The sequence below is a fragment of the Mus caroli genome, unplaced genomic scaffold (genome assembly GCF_978045245.1).
Source record: "Mus caroli unplaced genomic scaffold, Mus_caroli_1 scaffold_14, whole genome shotgun sequence".
Taxonomy (NCBI): Eukaryota; Metazoa; Chordata; class Mammalia; order Rodentia; family Muridae; genus Mus; species Mus caroli.
This window is the reverse complement of record NW_028227269.1, coordinates 5,740,073-5,746,168: the sequence shown is the minus strand read 5'-3', so window position 1 is coordinate 5,746,168 and position 6,096 is coordinate 5,740,073. Positions and strand designations below refer to the sequence as shown.

At 43.1% G+C, this 6,096-nt stretch overlaps 1 pseudogene; it reads right to left on the bottom strand.

The window, feature by feature from the left end:
* Positions 1-1,367: 1,367 nt before the first annotated feature.
* LOC110307294 (general transcription factor 3C polypeptide 3 pseudogene) lies at positions 1,368-4,199 on the bottom strand (annotated as a pseudogene).
* Positions 4,200-6,096: the final 1,897 nt, after the last annotated feature.

Sequence of the window (6,096 nt, the reverse complement as noted above, 5' to 3'; positions counted from 1 at the left end):
GGGAGGGACAAGGAGGGTGAGCACAAGGAAAGCCTAGGGTATTTGTCAAAGATGGCCAGGAAGACTTACTCTGATGCTTAAGCAGAGAGTCGAAGGAGAGAGGGAGAGAGAGGACAAGTGGAAGAAGAGGGGTTCCAGTGAGTGGAAGAAGTGGAAGTGTTTAAAAGTATAGATTTGGGAATAGCATGCATACTTGTGTGTGTCCTATATGTTTGTGTAACTATGTGAGAATATATAAGTGAAAATGCATTTGGGTGTGCCTATGTAAGTGTGTTTTGTTGAGTGTGTGTACAGGTGTCTTGTGAATATCCTGAATGCATAGCACATCTGAGTGTGTGTGAGGGGTTGTATGTGTGAGAGTGTATGTGTGTGTCTGTTGGAAGTGTGTGAATGATAGTGTGTGTGTGCCTGTTAGTGTGTGTGAGTGTGAGAATGGTAGCATGTGACTGGGTGTTTTGGACTGAGTGCAAGTGTGTGTCAGCATGTGAGTGACAGTGACCATGTTGAAGTGTTAGTGTGTGCTGCTGTGTGTGTGTATTCATGAGAGCATATTGATATGTGTTAGTGAGTTTGGGTGTGTGTATGCATGTGATAGTGTGTGTATATGAGTGAGTGTGCTTGTGTGTGTGGAAGACAGGCTTCTGCAGACCTTCATCTTTCATGTAGCTCAGTCCAGGACAGCTAAAAGCCCTGGTGTCAGGATCAGTTATGAGTTTAGTCACGTCTACATCCTTCTGCTTCTGACTCGAGTCAGAAGTCCCATCTCCAGGACCGTTCCCAGTCTCCTACAGTGGAAAAACACATTCTCCCACCAGTACCCTTCCCACCAAGCCACAGACTTGCTGGGAACTTCAACACTTATGCCTCTGATTTTTTTTTCTCCCAAAGATTTACCTCTTCTTTAATCCCAATGCTTTTTGAATCTCCAAATTCAAGAATGGATTTTTTTCTTTACAGTGAGAAATTTTTTTCTTGATGCTTTCTCTAAAAACATATCTGTCACTTAATAAAATACATGGGAAAAGAGAAGACATGACTGTCAAAGAATCTCTAGGGATGAAAACCACATCAACGAATATTTTTACCTTAACTTCCCAATACAAGATTGAAAAGACTCACTACCTGGGAACTGTAGGCATCACTTGTGTTCGCCATTACTGCCAACTATTTCCCCGGCTTTCCTAATATGTAGACCCTTTCAACAGATGCCAAGTAACCATAAAAAGCCATAAAGATAAGCAATAAAATTATATAGTAATAAGACATTGTTAGTTGGTACAGTTTCTTTTCCTGTTTCTCTTATTCTTGTGCACCTGCCCAGCTGGACATTTTAAAGAGACACTGGTAGGTTCTCTTTCCTTTTTTCCCTACCCCACTCCTCCTCTTCTTCTGGAAGTAACTACAACCTTTATTTTCTTCTGAGTAGCTTCTTCTAATGTTTCCTTTTCTAGGATAATTTCAGAAAAAAATCTGTAATTAGCTCCAAAGCTTTGCTATACTGCCTGTTGGAAATATATAATTCAGCTGCCGTGTTAATGTCTTCCATGGAGACTAAGCCTTGGTGCTTTGAGAAATTTTCTTCAATTATGTTTATAGTTGAAGTACTATCATTGGCTTCATATCATGGCTTTACACTCATGACTACATCTGTAACCAACTGCATAAAATATTCTCCATCAGATGGAGGCAAAGATTTAAAATATGCTTATAACCATTGATGGCCATTTTATGATCATCCATCTGCTCATAAATGTTTGACCCCTTCCACAGGTAACTGATGTTAGTAGGCTCGTATTTAAGAGAGTTTGTATAGGAGAATATAGCCTGCTTAATATCATCTTGTTCCAGAGGCATTTATGCCAACCTAATCCATTCTTCTGTGTCACTGGAATTTAAGTGCGCAGCAATCAACTAATACTACAATAATGTCTCTATGCCACTTTGGTCCTCATACTCCATGGCAAGTATAGAGAATGGCTCAGAGGCCAAAGGAGCTTGTTTTATGATTTGCATGCACATCAATATTGCCTCTTTTTGTTCTCCTGCAGCAAAGCGACTATTGGCTTCACCTTGAGACTTTTCAGGACACTGAGGGGTTCATCTTAGAGAAGCCTCTTCTCTTTCATCATTTTTGTTTGTTTTAGGGTTGAGAACTATTTCTGTCACCTGTAGTGGTTTGCTCAGGTGTTTCTTCCTTGTCCTCATTGTCCCCATCCTTGTCCTCCTCTCTCCTTCCTCTTCTCCTTCCTCTTCTACCTCTTCTTCTTCTTCTACAACTTCCTCTTCCTCCTCCTCCCCTCCTCCTCTTCCTCCTCCTCCTCCTCCTTCTGTCTTTCCAAGCATGGAAACAAAGATTTTATGAACTGACTTATTTCTCTGATGTTTCTCCTTTATTGGCATCTTTGTCCTGGAAGTTAGCGGAGTCACTTCCTGTTGGTATGGGACTTTTTCTTTGAGTAATGATTTTCCTTTTTCCCCAAGAATTTTCTTTTCTTGGGTATTTCTCTCCTCTCAGTGCCTTTTGAACTCTTCAAAGAAGATTTTTCTTTCCAGGTAGTCTGAAAAGTTCTAACGGAACTCCAACATGTCTGCTGAGCTGAAGCAGGGGGGAAGCAGCAACATCTTCTCCCACTTCTTCCAACTCCCCAGCAGGAATACTCCCTGTATGGTCACCTCTAAAGGATGACGTAAAATCCATCTACCTGGTTTGGAGCATGGGAGGCTTCTGACTTTCTTGGCACATTCTTCTCTTCCCTCCAAGGACACCACCCACCTCATTACATAGATACACACTTTTTAAAATTTTTTTTGAGAATTTCATACTATATTTACATCATTTCTCCCTCGCTCTACTCATTCCATCTCAAATCCATTGCATTTATGTAGATATAAGTAATATGTCTCCCTATGGCCTATTCAGACATCCATAGTGTTACTTACCTCTCCTTCTTCCCTCTCTCTTTGCCCTTCCATCCCCATTCCCACTTAAATAACACCACTCATTTTCCCATGTTCCCCTTCATAGCACCTGTGTCTTACTATCCCCATTCTAGAGATGCTTCCCCTCTTCCCTCCTGTAATTCCTTGTTGCATTTTTGGTTTATGTGGTTCTTCTGCATTATATACTATTTCTAAGAAGCCAGAGCCAGAGTCCACAAATAAGAGAGATGTGGTATTTATCTGAATCTGGGTGACTTTGTATAACATTTTCCAGTTCCCTTGTTCACCTGAAAATTTCATGATTTTATTTTCCTTTACAGTTGAATAGAATTTCATTGTGTATGTGTGTATAGCATGCTTTCATAATCTAGTAATCAGCTGAAAGACATTTTGGTTGTTTCCATTTTCTAGCTATTGTGACTAGAGCAGCAATAATCATGGCTGAGCAAGTGTGGATGGGATAGGAAGTTAAGTCCTTTGGGCATCTGCCAAGGAGTGTTATAGCCGGGTCATACTGTAGATCTATTCTTAGTGGCTGCATCTACAGGAAACCAGAATTCTTTAAAGTGAGCATGTGCACAGAGATAGCAAGTATTTGGGCTGGCTCAATGGATAGAGGTGCTTGGCTGGGACCTGATGACCTGGAATTGGCATGATAGCAGGACAGCTTACGTCTACAGATTGGTCCAAGGAGAAATGCTTTCCCTGGAAGCATTCATATACTATCTATCTATATATCTATATCTATATCTATATCTATATCTATATCTATAATGTAAGTACACTGTAGCTGTCTTCAGACACCCCAGAAGAGGGCATCAGATCTCATTACAGATGCTGGGATTTGAACTCAGGACCTTTGGAAGAGCAGTCGGTGCTTTTAACCTCTGAGCCATCTCTCCAGCCCCGTGGGTTTATATTTTAAGCCCAGAATTCTCTTCTATTAGTTCCATATCTGTCAGTAAGTACTAGGAATTTGTACTAAAACCACTCTGGAAATTTGGCTGAGTTACCATGTGCCCTTTCATTGACACAGGCCCAAGTAGAGAGAGCTTTCAATAGAGGCTTGAAATGGATGGAAGGAAAGAACGGGTGGTGTATGGAGCAGAGTACTCCCCCCACCCCCAAGAGGGAAATTGACCAGCAGAGCATCCATCATGTTTCTGATTGGCTCTGTTACCTTCACGCCACATGTCACATATCACATCTGGCACTTTAGCTGGTTTGGTCCACATGGACAGGTGTGGAGCCAGCCTCATGGTCTGGATAGTCTTGTGTTTCCTGGCTGTGCTTGGCAGTCTGTTTCAGCTTGGGATGAGGACATAGGTTTACATTAACATCTTTTCTTATCACTTTCACATTGGTGCAGCCTCCACTGCTGCGGTTCTGAGCTTTGCTGACCACACACTATCTTCCTGTCCTCCTGGCGGCCTCCTGTTGCCCCAGCTGTGGTCAGGCTCCAAGAGTCCATGCTGGATTCTGTGACCATTCACACACTGACTGGACTCTTACTCTGTGTTGGGCTGTCTCAAAGAAGCAAAAGCCTTTCTCACCCACTCTGAACCTCACACCCCAGACCAGACCGTCCTCTAGCAGGGACACTCCCCTACCTTTACCTGGGCTTAGACATCCTCGGGCCAGTTACTGTTCTGTTCAGATGTCTGTCTTCAGTTTCATCAAGGTTTCATCACTACTATTTTGGAGATCATCACAGTACCCTACCCTTAGATGCATGTCTTCGCCCAGCCACCTTCTGTAGTATCTCTGGGTGATCTGAAGTTGCTGTATAGATCAGGTTGGCCTTAAACTCATGGAGATCCACCTGCCTCTTCCTCCCAGGTGCTGGGCTTATAGGCATGCATCATCACACCTAAGTCCAGTTGTGTGGATGTGTGTGCCACAAAATAACTTTTTGACTGTACTGAATCAAAGAGAAAGGAAAGAGGGCTATGCGCATGAATGTGTGAAGCATGCATGAAGCCCCGGGCTTGATCCTTAGCACTACATAACCCCTACATGGTTGTACATGCCCCTGCACATGCCTGTAATCTCAGCAATCCAGAAGCCGAGGCAGGGGGATTGGAAGTTGAAGGTCATTCTCAGCTATATAGCAAGTTAGAGACCAGCTTGAGATGTGCATGTCCCTATCTCAAACAGAAAGGAATGAATCATGGTTCAGGGGTTAAAAATGCTCTTCCAGAGGACCTAAGGAACTTGGGCAGCTCACAACTCCCTGTAAATCTTGTTAGTCCCAGGGAAGCAGACATCCTTTTCTGGCTTCTGAGGGACACACACACAAATAAAAATGTTTTTAAGATAGAAACATAGGGAAATAAAGCTATAAAGTGTTTCTGCCTAGGCGTCTTCCTAAGGTTCTTTTTTTCTCTGGAGTTAAAAAAAATTAACAGGCAGGCTGAATCTTCAGTGCATCAAGTAGCAGCAGAGAAAATTTCAGACATAGCAGACAGAAGCTGATGAAGAAAGGCTTTCATTAAGGGTGAGAACACACACACACACACACACACACACACACACACACACACACACGCAGGCAGGCAAACAGAGACAGAGACAGCCCCTCTGCAGAGCAGACTTCCCAAGCCAAAACATGATTTATCTTTGAATACTGGAGGGTTTAAGGGTCTTTGAGAGTTCTTCCTTCCCCAGTGTAGGGTTGGTCAGTTGGAAGAAAGACAGGGAAGCTGATGGGCTCCCAGCTTTGGGGTTAACATTCCTGATCTGGCCTTGAACTTGTTGGGCTAGTCCACTGGCCGGGAAGCATGTGTGGGCACCTACACTGCGGCTTGCCTGTGAAGGTCAGAGGGCAACTTTATGGAGTCTGTTCTCTCTACCATGTGGTCTCTGGGAATCCAACTCAGGTGATCTGACTGTCTCTGCATCCATGTGCTGGGAGGGACTAAAGCTCATGGACCACCATGCCCAGCCCTTAAGAGTATTTTGTTTTGTTTTTAAGACATTTATTTACTTATTTCCTTATTCATATTTGTATATCTTTGCGCATGTGTGTGTGCAGGTATGTATGCATGTGTGTACGTAGAGGCCAAAAAAGGTCAACTTCTCTTTTGCCTTTGAAGCAGGGTCTCTCCCTGAACCTGGGGTTCATGGCTTCTTGGCTAAACTGGAAGCTTGAAAGCT